At 46.4% G+C, this 17,487-nt stretch overlaps 1 protein-coding gene across 3 annotated transcripts in view; it reads left to right on the top strand.

Moving 5' to 3' along the window:
* KCNJ15 (potassium inwardly rectifying channel subfamily J member 15) overlaps positions 1-17,487 on the top strand; it is a 73,276-nt gene that overhangs the window by 15,492 nt on the left and 40,297 nt on the right. Inside the window, exons 1-2 of one of the 3 annotated variants that reach the window (XM_057306738.1) lie at positions 15,050-15,111; positions 15,313-15,450. The exons of 1 other annotated variant lie outside the window; for it this stretch is intronic. The gene's annotated coding sequence lies outside the window, so the exon portion shown is untranslated. Of the gene's footprint in view, positions 1-15,049; positions 15,112-15,158; positions 15,451-17,487 lie in introns of those variants that run through there. One more of the 3 variants, XM_048215160.2, reaches the window with a different exon arrangement.

A 17,487-nucleotide genomic window follows, 5' to 3' on the forward strand; every position in this document is an offset into this window, starting at 1 on the left:
GAGATGGACTTTGGTCCCTTAGTTGAGACCCTAAAAATACCAGGAAAGCAGAGATGAGTCCCATTCCAGCCTTGGCACAGACGTTTGACGTAAACGGAACCTTAGGACCTGATCATAGACCATTGTCCTTCCTCATCTGGTGGTTACCAAACCACCCTCTACACAGCTGTGCCTTCCGCTTCATGCAAATGCTCCATCTGTTTCATCTGGGGCAGGCTGGAGATTGTCGGTAGAGCTTTTAACTCCCCTGGCAGGGGGACACCCAGAGGCCCCTGGTCTCCAACTGCCCCCTCTAAACAGATCTAAGCCCAGCCAATAAGATGTTTACCTCTGGCTTCACCCCACCCCTGCACAACCCCGAGTTCAAAATGACTTTGGGAAGTAGGGGAAGAGGAACATTTTCCTTTGACCCCTGGAAAAGCTGTGTCTCATCCAGGCCCTAGGGACAATGGCACTGGCGGCTAACGAGACAGTGGGAATTTGTCTTGTAGCTTTTTTTCCCCCCAAGATTTATTTATTTTTAGAGACTGAGATTGAGAAAAATGGCAGGTGGGGGGAGGGGCAGAGGGAGAGAATCTTCAAGCTAAGCACGGAGCCTAAGGCAGGGCTCAATCGCACAACCCTGAGATCATGACCTGAGCTGAAACCGAGACTTGGACACTCAGCCGACTGAGCCACCCAGGTGCCCCTGTCTTGTAACTTTTAAGTATTTTTTCTGCAGAGCGAATGGGAGCCAGTAGGAATTCCAGACTAAGAATAGCTTCCATTCTTTTTTTTTTTTTTTAAAGATTTTATTTATTTATGTGACAGAGAGACAGCCAGCGAGAGAGGGAACACAGTAGGGGGAGTGGGAGAGGAAGAAGCAGGCTCACAGCGGAAGAGCCTGATGTGGGACTCGATCCAGGATAGCCAGGATCACGCCCTGAGCCGAAGGCAGACGCTTTAACGACTGCGCTACCCAGGCGCCCCCTGAATAGCTTCCATTCTTAAGAAGAGGTCATCAAAGTAGCCAGAGTGGCACACTGGGAGCAGACCAAAGGGCCAGCTAAGGGGCTTGGACACATCCAGAGGCAGATGACCTCATGGACATTGTGGGTCTGAGATGCTCTTTTCAAGGTTGGGAAAGGTACAGGGAAAGACTCTCAGTGGCCATGGAAGGGTTCTATAGGCAGCCCCATCACAGGCAAGGTCTGAAAACAGAAGGAAGTCACAGGGGGAGGCTCAGTGGGAAGAGGTAGTGGGCTGGAAACCTGGACTGGAATTTTGAGTTTACCTCATGCTGGGTCTGTACCCAGCATCTTCTCTCTGTCTGCTTCCCTGTTTCTCAACCCTGGTTTTATTCTCATCATCCCAGGGTTATAAGCACAATATTGATGTCCCAGCCTCACCCCAGACCAATTAAATCAGAATCCCTTGGCCATTGAAAAGTGTCTTTGGGTGATTTTAATGTGTAGTCGGGATTAGGGACCACTGTTCTATTTTATTATCATCACGATGGTAAAAATACTACCGGAAGGGAGTTACCAAGGGCTCCCATTTGCCCCGTGGTCCCTTCACTTGAGAATCCCCTCATCTGAAACTAGGCTATGAGATCACCTTGTGAATGATTACACTTCTATATTCTTTTAAAAAGATGAAGGAAGTATATAGCTAGAAATCAAACAGGACTCTGGTCTAATGTCATGAGTTCATTTTTGGCCATTTCTGTCTTCTTTACGGTGTGACCCATGACTGCAGCTCAGTCAGCCCCAAGATGACCCATGTGGGTTATGAATTCACGGGCGGCTGTAAAATACAGTGTGTCAAAGTGTGAGCTTTGAAGTGAGACCAAGATTTGCATCTCTGTGCCTCAAATTACCAGCGATTTGGTCTTGGGCAAGTGACTTAATCTAAGGCTTGGTTTTCTCATCCATAAAGTAGAAAGAATCATCTTTATCTTACAGACACTGATTTGTTAAATACGGTAGTAAATGTACTATTAGAATAAATGACTTAATAGTTAATAATAATTAAATAAGATAGTGGGTATAATACACCTACATCAAATTCCTAATTCAAGGTAAGGCTTCCACAAATGGCAGTTTTTATGATTAAAACCAAAATGAATTGTGTGTCTGGGCCAGAGTCTCAGTTTCTTGTCATGTGGGATAATGGCTCCAGAATGAGAATCATGCCCACTAATAAAGTCTCGACTTTTCTTGAGCAGTGAGCTCACTGGACTTGGCTTGTGTTGCCAACTTCAGTCAGATCCAGGAGTATTGGTTACTGTCGGTATACGATGAAGACAAACGTTTGGAGGCATCTTTCTGTAGAATGCAAGCCAAAGATAAGGCATCCAGGGCTGCCTTTGACGTTCTTCGAATTCATAGAAACTCATACGAGGGATGAGGCTATTTCCATATTCCCTACTATCTGCTGGGGGTTACGAGATGAGTTACAGTGACCTGAAAGGAGTGTTTCTAAAATCTTGGTTAAAATAAGTGTTGATCATTTAAGACGAAGTATGAACCTCTCCAGTGCCTTCAATTATAAAAAAAAATAAAGCAGAAATATATTACAAAGCAAGTGGAGTTCAACATAATCTTTAGGAGATAAATTATGTTTCATGTAGCCCTACCTTATGACCCCAATACTAGCTCCCTGGCCAGTATGGTGTGTGTGTGTGTGTGTGTGTGTGTGTGTGTGTGTGTGTGTGGTGTGGTGTGTTGAAGGGGCATGTATTTACCTACTTCTCTATCAGACTGGTAGAACCAGTCCTACTCCGCAAATTTCACATCTGGGATTTGCTGTTCACAATAGTATGTGAACATGCATGTTTGAGAACCAAGCTTGAACTCAGTCCTTTTGACAGGAGCCATTTAAAGTGGGAAGTTATCCTGAGCTTCCGTTTAAAGAAAAAGAGAAAATTCCATCATAAAACCAGAAAATGAAGGACAGATGGGTGGATGGATGGGTAGATAGATAGACAGATGATAGGTAGATTTAATAAAACACTGGAGTTAAAAGAAATCCCTGTTACTCTGTACGCCATGCTGCCCAGGCTACTCGTACACTTAGCCTCTCAGTGGAAGGACAATGTCGCTGTTCTCATTCTGGTTCCATCTCGTGCTGATCTCCCCATGTGCGTCAGGGACACGCACACGTGGTTTTGCATGCAACAGAAGCTTTTCATTGCCTGCCACCCTCTCACTGCACTCCGAGGAGGGAACCCAACCCCTAACTCACACCAAAAAGGACCTTGCTGATGCAGGCTTCCCTCTTAACTGAAATTCCATCTCTAGGACTCAGTGAACTGACAAGCATCCCTGTTTCCAAATTTGCCCCCCGCTGACCCTGCCCATGTGATTTCTATAGTCCCACTTTTCCTTGTATACATTGCGGGTAAGAGCCCATTGCATCGTAAGGACAGGTGACACCATCCATACACTCCCCACCCCTTAATCTCCGCCCCTCCTTGCTTACACACGCCAGCAAGTTCGTTGTATTTGAATCAACATCAGGCAGAGTAAGCACTTCAGAAGCAAACAAGGAACAGAAGGGGGTGTTTGGGCAACGTTGAATATTATCTTAGGTTCTATAACCAAGATAGGAGATAGATTCCTATGCTTGATTTCTGGGAATACTGATGTCCCATGAAAGTCAAGGAACAATGCTTAACTAAGTGGCCTAAACCTTATAGCTTATCATTGCAATGCGAGGCACTTCAGGAAAATTGGTGTGATAAAACTCGAGTTTCCTAGGAATGAGCTAATTAAGTTCTATTTATTCAAGTAATCTAAACTATTTGACTACTCAAGTGGTTTTCGATAAAAAAAAAAAAAAAGAGTAATACTCAGAAAACCCTCGCGCCTACACTGATGCCCTTGGAAGAAGTAGCAGGACTTCTAGGGAATGCAAGTCATTTAAGGTATTTTGAGCCAGCTCAAGGTGTCTGCATAAGGACTGGTAAAAACAGAGCAGATCTTGGGGCGCCTGGGTGGCTCAGTCAGTTGGGCATCTGCCTTCAGCTCAGGTTATGATCCCAGGGTCCTGGGATCGAGCCCCACCTTGGGTTCCCTGCTCATTGGGGAGCCTGCTTCTCCCTCTCCCTCTGCCTGCTGCTCCCCCTGCTTGTGTCTCTCTCAGTCTCAAATAAATAAAAAAAATCTTTAAAAAAAACCCAACACAATAGATCTTAAAGGAATTAGAGTATCCCGTTTATCTGTTCCACAGTGCAAACACAGAAGAAAGGACAATCTAGGTATTGGAACAGGGATTTGCACAGGACCATTAGTGGGTGTGAGTTCCGGCAAAACAAATGAGTATCCGTCACAGTGGCCAAGCGCAAGGGGCAGGAAGAGTGTCTTGATACCGGCCACCTTCGCCAGAGAACTCTGCTCCCCAGTGTCCCCCGAGAGAGTGCTCATGGAGTCAGACCCTTCCCACCCCCTCCCCCACGTAAACTGCACAAGAACCCAGGAGGTAAATTTGCTTCTCTCAGTTTCCTAGTGCAAAAACCAGCTCTGAGAAGTGAGTTAACTTCCCCCTGGTCATGCTGTTAGTACACAGCCATTCTAGAACCAAAGCCACACCCGTCTGAGACTAAACCTATACTTTCCCCCATTACATTGTCCTGCTTGCCAGAAAGAAATAATTCAACAACTCGACATTCCGAGGCAGGGATGACATGTTGCCTTCCATTCTTCTGTTAGTCTCGTGCTGTAAAGTGAGACCCGACAAGTAAGATAAGATACACGATTAAGCAATTTGAAAAACAGAACAGGGCGATGTTCGCACGGGAGCTCAGTGTGAGTTTAAGCTGATAGTCCAAGTCCTCGTGCTGGTGTGCGCGCTTCGCCGAGTGATAAGTGCTGTTTACTGACCGATAGACCAGGACGCTGTGCCTTGGCCATCACCGCTGCCTAGTAAGGACGCACGGATTTCAGAAGGGAAGGGGCTCGAGCACATGTTCAGCGATTAGCAGAAAATCGACAACGCGAGTCGAGTGATGAGGGGCAAGTTATCAGTCAGCGCTCTCTCTGGACGCGGGTGACCACAGCGCCGAACCCAAGCGCGTGGGACAGAAGAGATGAGGGAGCCCGTGGCCAAAAGTAAATGCATGAATGACAAATAACTCCAGGAATATTTCTTAGTGGGGGAGTAAAGCAAATTCACTCGTGACATTTCAAGCCTGGATAGGGGCTGGCAACCGCCGTGGAAATCGAAGGTAACACAAGCTGGCTTTCAGGAGCCCAGGCTTGCCTCAGAATTCACCAGATTCTCTTATTCAGGCTGGACCATCAAAAAGGAGAACAGTAAGAAAAAAAAATTGCATCCTTTTATTGGCCGTCTTTATCATTTCTTTGTTCTGCTGGCGATGCGGCAGTGTCTGCAGGGGCACTTGATAAGATGAAGTGCCACGCAAGGACACGAGTGACCGAGGACAGCCTTCCCTTTGAGCCCATTTTTTGTTTCACGCACGTGTGTAGTTTGGGGTACATGGGCACCATCTCCGGGTAGCGTTCGTCTGAGCAGCACAGCCCCTCTGCTGAGGCTGACAAGGAACGAATGGGGTTTACGGCTGATGTTTTAAGAGCACTCAACACCCTCTTTCTACACTCATACTACATCTTTGGTGTGAAGTCCTTCAGAGTTGATGACAACTCGGCTGGGATCTTGCACTTTGCATAATTTAGCCAATCTGCATCACTCACTTTTTCCACAATAACTAGAATATTTGGCAAAAGGTACGCTTCTGCAATGGGAAAGATCCCAAAGTCAAAACCTTCGTTGTTTACCCAGCTCTACTAACAGTAAATACCTAACATGAGTCCTGAGACTTCTCCTAGGCCCTCCTGCATTTATGTCATGTAGAAATAGGGGTACTGAGGCAGAAGCAGAACGTTTTATGACATTCTTTCGTGTGGCTATCAGAGATAGGGGCTGTATGGGCTCCCAGGGAAATAACCCGGGGCATTAGAGATGAAAGAGTTACAGCATAATAATATCACTAACTGCTAAATCAAATAAAGGGCTGGAAAGCATGCAATGCGCACCCAGTGGGCTGAGCCAGAAGCCAGGGCCTGAACTTGGCAGAAATGGAAAAGTCTCTGTGCGTGCTCAGGAAACCCAAATATCAGGGCTAGAAGTGTCAGAACAATGAGGCCTGTAGCGAGGGGCCAGTTTGACGCAGCGTGGTGAGGAAGGGGCGTGTCTGTAACAGCCGATGGAGCCGCACGCCTTGCTTGTCCTTCGGTATTTCCAGCCCCCAAAGAAAGATGCACCCTCAATCAACTTGGTGATTCTTTTTAAGGCAGAAGTATATAGCTTGTCACTAACCAAGGGGCAATCGCTAAAATATGAAAACGGGGGAAAGTAGAATAATTCACTGCTCTTATCTTCCCCAATGGATCATTGAAATTATTCAGGGGGATACTAACATTTTCTGTACTATTGTATTTTAAATATTCTAAATGTTGCTCTTGGGGTCTCAGACACGGATTCAACCTACCATGTGTAAAATACTGCATTTGGCCATCTGGTGGAGCTGGGGCCGTGGCCACGCATCACTCACTGGCAGATTATCTGCATAGTTGGTGCGTGGTCGGTTCAGGATTAAACAATAAGCTAGCAATAAAAGAAGTGAATTAATGCATGTAACACTTTGCCAGATCGGTGTACGGTTAGGCCTTGAAGGGAAGGTGGCCTCGTATCGGTTGCAATGACCTGGAGATGGTGAGTCTACCCTGTAGCTGTGTTTCTGTGTACCGGCCCATACTGTCAACACTGAGCACCAGACACTATGCTATACCTTTCACTGGTGGGAATTGCCACGATTCACTTAGTAAAAGTGGCTCTGAAGTGAACCAGAAACAAATTGTGTGTATTTAACATGAGGTATAAGGTTGCACCAACATGAGCCAAAGCAACAAAGTCCAGCTTGAATAAGGCAAGGGGTGTTGGGTTCATGTCACCACTGCTCTGTAACTCACCAACTCTCAAGCCATGCTACAGGTGGGGACCTACAATCACCAACTCACACCGGTGGGGGTTTAAACGCAGGTGTCCAGCCTCTAAACAGAGTGCTGAGCGCTTCTTGTGTCTTTTTATTTACACATTTTCCCATTTGACAAAATTGGATTTTTTTAAAGATTTTATTTATTTGTTTGACAGAGAGAGAGACAGCCAGCGAGAGAGGGAACACAAGCAGGGGGAGTGGGAGAGGAAGAAGCAGGCTCTCAGCAGAGGAGCCTAATGTCGGGCTCGATCCCAGGACTCCGGGATCACGCCCTGAGCCGAAGGCAGACGCTTAACAACTAAGCCACCCAGGCGCCCTTGACAAAATTGGATTTTACACACGCCCTAGCAAGGGTCAGTTTGGTGCTGACAAATGAGGGTATCATGCCTATACTACCACTTCTATTTTCAAATCAGATCAAATCAAGTTTTAAACATTTAGCAGTTGACTCCAAAAGAGCTGAGGACACACGTGGGAATAGGTGACCAGCCGCAGCAGTTTTTCTGGGACTGAGGGATTTTCCAGGACACAAGACTTACAGAGCAAAACCTCGGGGAATGATGGGAAAACCAGGATGGTTGCCCACCCCCAGAGGAATAATTGGAGATTACATTTCTGTTAAGTAACTTTCGCATTTTAGGATAATTTTTGTGCCGTCCCAATAAAGAAGCATGTGAGAAAGCCTCCGTGTTGTCCTGAGGAGGAATTCTTTTTTGTTCGGAATGGTGGTGGGAATATGGAGAACCCTCCAGTGACCAACTGGAGATTGCTGTCAGTCCCATCTGCTTCTCCCCCAGGAGCATGAAGGACAAGGAGAGGCAGGTAATTTTGGAAATCTTCTGGAAAAGTGAACAGGGCAAATGATCTACTAATTGGAAGGGTTGTGTCTTATGGGACCTGGTTTAAAAACCAGTACATGATATCAAGTTCAAGAACATATGACCTTTTCAGTAATTCAGGGAGGGCCATTCACCCGTTCTGTGCAAGAAGTCTTTCTTCCGTCATGGGGCGCCTGGGTGGCTCAGTCGTTAAGCATCTGCCTTCGACTCAGGGCGTGATCCCAGCGTTCTGGGATCGAGCCCCACCTCGGGATACTCCACTGGGAGCCTGCTTCTTCCTCTCCCACACCCCGTGCTCATGCTCCCTCTCTCGCTGGCTGTCTCTCTCTCTGTCAAATAAATAAATAAAGTCTTAAAAAAAAAACAAACTTACTTCCATCAGATGGGAGTAAGTGGCCTTGACAAGGGCTGAACATCTTTTAAGGCCAGCTTACCTACAAGGCCAGCTTGTCCCCTAGGTTTACAGAAAGACGGTTGGTTACTTTGCCTTACTCTTTCAGTTGGTAGCCCCTATGACTTGAGTAGTTGGCTTGTTAAGCTCCTTTTCAGAATGTGTTGTCATCGTTATAATTTCAAAATCTCTCAGGTCCTTCATGGAACACAGAACAGCCACATTCCTCGCCCTAAAGGATGTCCTAAAACTTGGCATGTTTGATCATGACTGTATTCAACAGAAGAGGGCCAGACCTGTGTGTTTATCTGCTTCTCTATCTGTCTCAACCTCAATTAAGAAAAAAGAAATTGAGTGGCTTGTGAGTTCCGGGTTGAGGCAAGAGGCAGCAGGAGGAAGTTAATGCCTCAGGGATCTTGTCTGGGCCATATGGCATGTTTTGGGAAGAAGGAGCAAAGATAGAGAATGCTAGAACTGGTCACAATCCTTGAAAGGCAAAATGAAACGATTCTGAATCTTTGTATTCTTCGGAGATGTTGTATGCGTCATCAATGAAGCCCCAAAAGCAAAGGGTGAGCTTTGGGGGAAGGGCTGCCACCTGCTTCCATTTTGCGTCAAATGCCTGGGGACACTGTTTTGTTTCTAGCCTGATCTGGTGTAGTATCCACTAGGATACTCGTGCCCGCGCCTTTGGAGTAATTATTCTTATTGTTTCACTAACACTTCATCAGCGTGAGCCTCCAAGCCCGTCGGCCAAATCTGGGAAGGGAATGAGTCAAACGGCATGTTCTCACCTCCTGACAGCGTCAACCTGATACCCACGTTTCTTTTTACACCAATACAAGCTTTGATGTGGGTTTCTGCCACTTGAATAAATTATATGTGTACAAACATGTGTAAAAGTAGGGACTAACATAATATAGCACAGTGTACGAGAACCTTCAATGCGATGTTGGTGTAGATCCTGGGTTTCAGGCACTGTGGACACTGTGAAGGTTATTCTCTGGTCTTCTGAGACTAACTCAAATATTAAGAGACTGGATGGGATGACCTGTAGGATCTTTCGAGCTATAACTAAGCCTCGCTGATTTTTCTCCTTGCTTCCTTTTTGGAATGTAACTGCTGGTGAAAGTTTCCCTCTGCCTCAAAGCCACATCATGAAGAGATGTTCGGTGGGAGAGGCGGGACCGCAAAGGGGAGAGACGAGGTGTTCAAGTATGAGATGGCTTGGAAAGCTGGAGAGTTGCCTGGATAAAATGGGATTTATGGGGTTAGTTCTGGGCAAGCTTATTTCTCTTTGGTGACTGAAATGTCCGAATGGAAGGTAGAAATGATAGAGAACAAATGTGAGCTCGGATCATCTAGTTAAAAATATTAATATCAACAAAATGTTAACCTTAATAAATAAAAAATGTGGCCTTTACTCTTCAGATGTTACTAAGAGGAAGGTAACTTTCAGGCTAATGATGTCGTACTAAGGCCAACCTGACATATAGGTTTTATACTCAATGAAACACCCTAATGAATAACGGAATCCGTTTTTGTTTTTGTGGTTCTTGCTCTTTGGACAAGATTTCACGAGGTTAAGGTTAGAGCTGCGTTGCTGAGTTGTCCCGGGGGGAGCTCACTTGGCTTGTCTCATCTTCACCGTTACTCGTTCTGTTCTTGTCTCTACAATGCCTACAGCCTGTCTTTGTCCCTGCCTGTGAAAACCTTGTCAGTTGAACTCCATCATTCCCTCCTCTGGAAGCCTACCTTCAACCTCCTGGGCAGAGTCCACTGCCCTTCCTGTGGGCTTCTAGAATATTTCCATCATATGCACTTATCACACTGTTTATAATCAGCTATTCCCGATCTTTCTGCTGAACGACCCCTTACTCCAGTCCTGGGACTGTGGGGTCTTTGTAAAAACCCAGCAAAGAGAAACACCCAGTTTAGTGATGAATCTAATAGATTGACATGATATCAATAACAAAGTGTTCTATTGGTGCTAGAAGGCCCTGCTGGGATCCTCCTGGCACTTGGAGGAACTGACCATGTGCATAGAAAGACCATGTGCATCTTAAGTCAAATTCCAAATTTTAGTGTTGAGATCCCCAATTTTATTATTTTATTATTTTTTCATTATCTTTTTGAAAGATTTGAGAGAGAGAGAGTGTGTGCACGCATGTGAGTGGGGGGAGGAGGTGAGGGGGAGGGAGAGGGAGAAAATCTCGAGCAGATGCCAAGCTGAGTGTGGAGCCCGATGGGGGACTTGATCTCACAACCCCAAGATCATGACCTGAGCCCAAACCAAGAGGCTGACACTTAACCTACTGAGCCATGCAGGCATTCCCCTGCCCAATTCTATTTTGAGTGGGAAAATGGTGTAGCAGAGGCGGGGAGGAGGAGGGCAGAGGGTGCTGAGGGAGTGAGGGTTCACAGTAAGGAAAGAACATGTACTAGTGGGAGGGAACACTACCAGTGTTCACGGGATGAGCTACGCCGCTGGTGGTCTGTGCAGATCCCCTTGGACCTCCTTCCCCCGTTCTGGGTGTGCATTCGCAGGCTTCCATGCCTCCTACTTCTGATGCTCTGCCGCCGCCCCCCCCACCCCTTTTCGTAAGGCTGCCCTTGGGCTACGAGAGTCACTTCCTTATGGATACAGAAAGCCAGAGCACCAGTGGGATACCCTGTCAGCCCTTCTACTTTTAGCAAAGGTGGCTGGGCAGGAGCAAGGAAGTCCAGCTTCCTCATCTAGGATGCTACTTTCTCTCCAAAACCCCGTCCCAGTTTCAAGCAGGGAACTAGCCTGAGCCTGAAACCTCCTCCTAACTTAACTTCATCCCTCCCCTGCTGGCCTGCTCTCCTCTCCCTCAGATTTCTCCCAGGAGCACATTAATACATGGCACACGCATCCTTGTTGCCATAGTTGCTTCTAGAGAGCCACTCCAAGACGAGATTTCAACTTCATGGCTTCCTGAGACAAGCTTCCCACTGGCAAGGTCAAAAGGCAAGCAGGCCCCCAGCTCTGGCCTGCAGAGTCTTGAAAGGATTGAGATGGGCATTCTTCATTCTCCACGGCTCATCTGCATTCCAACAGGATGTTTTACGTATCTCTGGGCAGGGGTTGTGGGAGCACACAAGACACCTGACCAAGTCCTGCTTGGCCTGTGGAGGACACTCGAAGGCACTGGGGTCATAGGAGGTTTCCAGGAAGTTTTAAAAACTAACATAATCCTCTGTAAATAGTCCCACATCTAAACTTAAATAGATCTAGTCGAAGGTTAAAAAATGTACTTTCTTCCTCTTACCACACGTGAAGGATTTTTATGTCTCAATTTAAGCCAAGATGGGAATTGGAAGCATTATGGCATTTTTTTTTTCTTTTTTGGAAATTATTCTTGGGAAATGGCTCTCTTGAAAGAGCTAGTTCTTGTGGTCTTTTCTGTCCAGTTTTCAGAACTCACTTTAGAAATTTGGATAAAACTTCAGATTTTAGACGTATACTTTATTAAATTTTGACACCCCTAAGAGTCTTGCTTTCAATTAACTGGGAAGGAAGGGAGGAAGGAAGGAAGGAAAAAAGGAAGGAAGGAAGGAAGGAAGGAAGGAAGGAAGGAAGGAAGGAAGGAAGGAAGGATGGAAGGAAGGAAGGATGGAAGGAAGGAAGGAAGGAAGGAAGGAAGGAAGGAAGGATGGAAGGAAGGAAGGAAGGAAGGATGGAAGGAAGGAAGGATGGATGGAAGGAAGGAGGGAAGGATGGAAGGAAGGAAGGATGGATGGAAGGAAGGAGGGATGGATGGAAGGAAGGATGGAAGGAAGGAAGGAAGGAAGGAAGGAAGGAAGGAAGGAAGGATGGATGGAAGGAAGGAGGGAAGGATGGAAGGAAGGAAGGATGGATGGAAGGAAGGAGGGATGGATGGAAGGAAGGATGGAAGGAAGGAAGGATGGAAGGAAGGATGGATGGAAGGAAGGAGGGATGGATGGAAGGAAGGATGGAAGGAAGGAAGGAAGGAAGGAAGGAAGGAAGGAAGGAAGGAAGGAAGGATGGATGGAAGGAAGGATGGAAGGAAGGGAGATTTACTGAATATTCATTCATGTTTGTTTTGTATTTTAGGCTAAAAGATCAATCACATTGACCATCATCAGTTACAAGATGATTAGCTATGTTTTTTGAAGTAATCTGATTGTAGCTTCTGGACCCTCCTCCTTAGAAGTGGGTTGTAAAGCAGATTCCACTCACTGGATGGGAGGGAGATTGGGTGACAGAAAATGGTTTTTGTCAACATTAATAATTTGTCCCCTGTCTGTCTCTCATGCAACATTGGAAATACTTAGATCATTCAGTTACTAAAACATGCCAAGGAAAATCTGTCGCCTGTGACAGAAATCTCATAGATATTTTTCTAGAGCTTTCCCACCCATGACTCAACACTTCGTCATGCATGCGTAATACCTCGCCTCCTTTTGTAAATTCTGTCGTATCTACAACCTCGACATCTGATTGTTGACGTAGCCCCAGTTGATGAAAATGAACAAAAACAGGTAAACATCACCAACATGAAGCATATTGTCTTAACCTTTAAATGACTTCATGCAGCCACACTATTTTGAACTCATTTTCTTCTTTTGTCGTTTTTAAGAGTGTGTTATGAAGGAAGATGAGCTCTGCCGTGTACGGTCCTGTAAGAACTAAAACTTGCGGGAGTATTAGGCTGTGATTATCATTCACGTAGTGTATGACTTGATATTCAAAGGAATTGACACGTGCATATGTATGCCCACAATCGACTAATTTGAGAAAAATGTGGCCTAATGAAAAATGCATGGACTGAGAGAGAGAAGAGCTGTTTTGAGCCTCACCCCTCACCCCCTTCCAGCTCTGTGACTCTGAGCACATCACTTAACCTCTCTGGCTTCCACTTCTTTGCTGGTAAGCTAATTGTGGTTTTTTGGTCGGGGCATCAAATGAATAACATTTCTGAAAGAACTGAATAAATTTAAAAAAGTATTCAAATGTTAGTTTACTAATTAAAGCTGAGACTGGAAATATTCATTAAAAGTAAGAAAATAGGAATTAAATTTCAATTGTAACAAATCACATTGTCCATTTATAATCTTTTATCAATCTACTTGATGATTAATTGTTTTAGGGACTGGGATGGGCCAGCTGTCCCTCGAGGGACACGTAGTGAACAAGACAGGTGCAGTCAAGTGCTGAATGAAACCGACAGCAAATGATAGAGTCAGGACAATTTAGATAGTACAAATTGGCATACAGAGTGAAAGGGAGAACTAGGCACCCAGTTGGGTTGGGGCCGTATGAGGGGGGGGCCCAGTCCCCCTGAAGAGGTGTCCTTGGGCCAAGTCTTGACCAGGGTCATCTGGGCGAATGAAGACCTGAGGGAGAACATTCCAGGCCGATGGGACAGCCTCTGCAAATCACCTGGGGTAGGATACGGTCAGGCCTTGAAGCTGGGTTTTCCCCTTCTCGTTATTTTGGACCTCTGTGTTTCCCTGTTTTCTATGGGGCTTTCATCACGTCCTCCTCTGACGTGCGTCTGATTCTGCGCTCTGGAGTAAGAGCAGCTTGAAGATGTCTGCTCCCCTAATGTCTTCTTCATTCTCTTCAGCCCTAAGCCCCCGGGAGCCCAGCATCCTCTCCCAGGGGCCACCCTATTCTCGCAGGCTGAAGAGGAGGCCCTGCTCCCTGGGAAAGAGAAGGACAAAAGGGAAGGCTGATGCACCAGCCCCCCCCGCCCCGGGAACCAGAAAAAGGGCATGATTCATGCCAGGGCTTGGAGTCAAGGGAGAAGGTTGGATAAAATAGGCAGTTTGAAGACTTTCCCCCTTAAAAAAAAAGAACAGTCCCTCACCCTCCCTGCCCCCATTTAGGTCGAGCTCCCGGAAAGCAGCGGCTGCCCCCAGCGTGAAGTGGAGGGAATGCACGGGAGTGTGGAACCCAGAACTCAGGGGAGGGGACATATCATTTGCTGCCAACACATCAGTCGAGTCACCTCTTCTTCCCTCCAGCTTAATGCGCTGAAGAGCCCTGACGCTGCCACGGTCCCTGTGCAGAAGACACGTGAGGTGTCATCACCACCTTTGTGACAGAGACCCTGAGCTTCCCTTGGCATTGCCTTTGGACTCCTGCAGGGGATCTCACTGGGGAAGGCACCTGTGGGAAAGCCACCTTCCTCTGAGGGCTTGTCAGGGTCTGTGTGCACCCTGGCCACAGGAAGGTTGGCGACCCACACAGGCCTGGGCATGGTGGCCACAAGAAATGGCTTGGTGTAGGGAGGACATACAGCTATAGTCCAGAAAGAAACTCTGCCTCCATTTCCAGAGACCAAGACCTCTCCTTAGACTTCTGCTTCAGGGATGGAAGTCTGACCGTTTCTCATAAAACCGCGGACACTGGGCACAAATGCTGGAAACCAGCCTCAAACCCAACTTCCACGATCCAGAAGAACCCAATTTTACCTATCTAACTTCTTTATGCTTTTTTGGTCAGGGAAAACGGAGGCTACAGGGAGATTGAACTAAAAACACAGAGGTTTTTCTCTGTGACATTTGGCTCATATATATTCGGGATGTATATCGTCTGTATGGGTTTTTCTGCTTTTCCCAAGGAGCAGGGAGTTTTGGTAACATTCATTTGCAGTGGGGAGAGGCAAGAGGAGGAGGGAACTTGGGGTAGAGGAGAGCTGGTTAGAAGAGATCATCTGGTTATTTATTTATGGTTTATTTAGGCAAAGGGGCCTTAAAAAAAAAAGGCTTTGATAAGAGTGGCCAAAAGTCTTCAAAGATTAACTGGCTCTTTTCTTTAAAAGGGCATTAGTTTTCTTTCCTACAGGTGTTCACAGAGCTCAGGACTGGGTGTCCACTAGAATTTTTTGCTGGTCTGTAGATTTCCTTAAGGCACACTGCTGACATCATGGAGCCCTCTCTCCCTCTCCCTCTCCCTCTCTCCTTCTCTCCCTCCCTCCTCCCTCCTCGTCCCTCCTCCCTCTGCTCAATCTCTCCCAATCTCTTTCCTCCTCTCTTCAGTTCCTTCAGGTAAATCCTACTCAAACTTGTACCAACTTGTTTTTGACTGACAGCGAACAGCGAGAGACTTTTCTTCACTTTGAGAGAACCTAAACACCTATCTTTCCCAAGGCAACCTGCATCGGCCGATCGTTTCTTTGCCTGGTCATAACTTCCCATCTAGGCAGGCGTCCGTGCATCCGTCTCTGCAGGTAAGAGGTATGCGCTTCGGTCAACACCGTAGCACTCAGCCGGCTGGAGAGATTTCTGAAACACTGTATTCCCAGGCAATGAACGAGGGGTGATTCTCTTAACACTCACTGAAATCATTCAAAACTTCCAAGCTTATCTGGGGGAAATTTACAAGAGCTGTTTGCATGTGGAAAACGGGTTTTTTACTTAATGATGGGGCAAAAAAAAAAAGTGCTTTATTCTTGCCTGTGAAACAATATCCAGATGTTGTCTTGTTTGCTGTGGGTTTAAGTGATCTAGGTGGAGGGAAGGAACGACTCCGACTTCTCCTTGCAAGTGTTTTGCTCTCGCAGTGGCTGTCAGAGCAAGTTTGTTACTGATTTTCAGTGATTCCAGAGTTCTTGGGTCTTTTTCTGGCAGTCAGTTTCCTTTGTCCGGGGAGAAGTCAGGGTAGGTTGCCGTAAGGCGAAACCTCACCAGAATATTTTAAAATCTGTTACCTATCCTTAGGAGGAAAAAAAAAAAAGTTACGTAAGTTTTCCGCGGTAGGTGGAGGAAGGTAAACAATTCTGACTTTGGAAACATTATGAACCTTTGTTCACAACCTGTGGGGAATGTGTCTTAGAACCTGTGTGTGATTTCCTGTGAGTTTAGCTCTCTCAGCTCCGAAATGTTACTCGGGGTGGAATTGACACGCTGCTCCCGTGGAGCTGGCTTCTTATCTCGTCTCTGCACTTCCGCGTTCAGTCGCCCGAAGGAAATAAGAATTTGTCGTTAAATGAGGTGTTTCGTGACCTCTCAGCTTCTGAAAGCCACGGGTTAGGACACGGACAACAAACGCCGTGTTCAACTGGGGAAAATTAAGGAGAAACGTGATTTGCCCCACTCAGTGCACACAGGCAGGTTTATGTCTTCTGAATGGAAAATATTTTCATTCTTTTTTTTTTTGAACCTAAAGGAAGAATTTTGAAAATAAAAATGACAACTGATCTGTAAAGTCCTTTCTCTGAAACCTCCAAATCACTCACTCACACACACACACACGCACAATCGACAGTGATTCCGGATCTTACCCCATTTTGTCCTCTCTCGTAAATGTTTTAACAACTGTGTAACGATCGACAATAGCCTTAGGTGACACATTCTCTCAATTTAAAGCTGTCCGAAGAATCCAAAGAAAATTGTCAATTGCGGCCACCCCGCGAGTTTAGACGCCGTCCCCTTGTGGAACCGGGTCAGGAGGCTCGCCGTGGAAGGAGTGAGCACTCACCTCACCCATGGTTCCCTCTGCTGTTCCGTCCCTGGGTTCTGGGGGGTGGTTATTCTTTGTGTTGTTTAGTTTTGATTTTTTAGCAGTTTTCCTCCTCTTCTAGCTGGGAATAGAATCAATGACCATGCAGGGAGCCACCCAGAGGTCGCACGGCCAGTCTTCAGAAAAGGCTAGAAAGTAGAAGAGCTTAACCAGATCAGGGAGTCGTATCTCAGAAATGCTAATCAAACAACGGAGCTGACCCGTCTTCACTGAGCTGAGTAAACGCCTAAGTACTTTGGGGGGTCGTTAGGAATAGACTTGGTTGAATGTTGTGATTCTGGTCGCTTGAGGAAAACACATTTTTAAAAAGCCCTCCCACCCTCTTACCACTCCTTCCTCCACCAACAGTTGTGGTCATTTTACGGAAAGTGCTATTTCCCCAATTTCCTCTCTTCACACTTAAAACCAGTGCAGACAGCCCGTTTTTTGGGGGGAAAGAGAGCGAGACCCCAGGCTTCCCACGCCAGCAGTCCCAAGAGCCAACAAAAGCAGGTCTGTTGGCTCCTCGATGCAGGGCTCAGCCCACTGCTGCTCTGCCCTTGCGTGGAGGAAATCAGGGAAGGGCTGCGCTTTCTTGTTTCAGTGTGTGTGTGTGTGTGTGTGTGTGTGTGTGTGTGCACGTGTAATTATATACCTGCAAGACAGCAACATGCTCGGTACAAGAGCAACCACCGATGTGTGGTACTGACTGTGCAGAGGCAAACATTTTCAGACGTAATCAGTAAATGTCAAGCACTTGAAATAC

This window comes from Ursus arctos, unplaced genomic scaffold (assembly GCF_023065955.2).
Source record: "Ursus arctos isolate Adak ecotype North America unplaced genomic scaffold, UrsArc2.0 scaffold_4, whole genome shotgun sequence".
In the NCBI taxonomy this organism is placed as follows: domain Eukaryota; kingdom Metazoa; phylum Chordata; class Mammalia; order Carnivora; family Ursidae; genus Ursus; species Ursus arctos.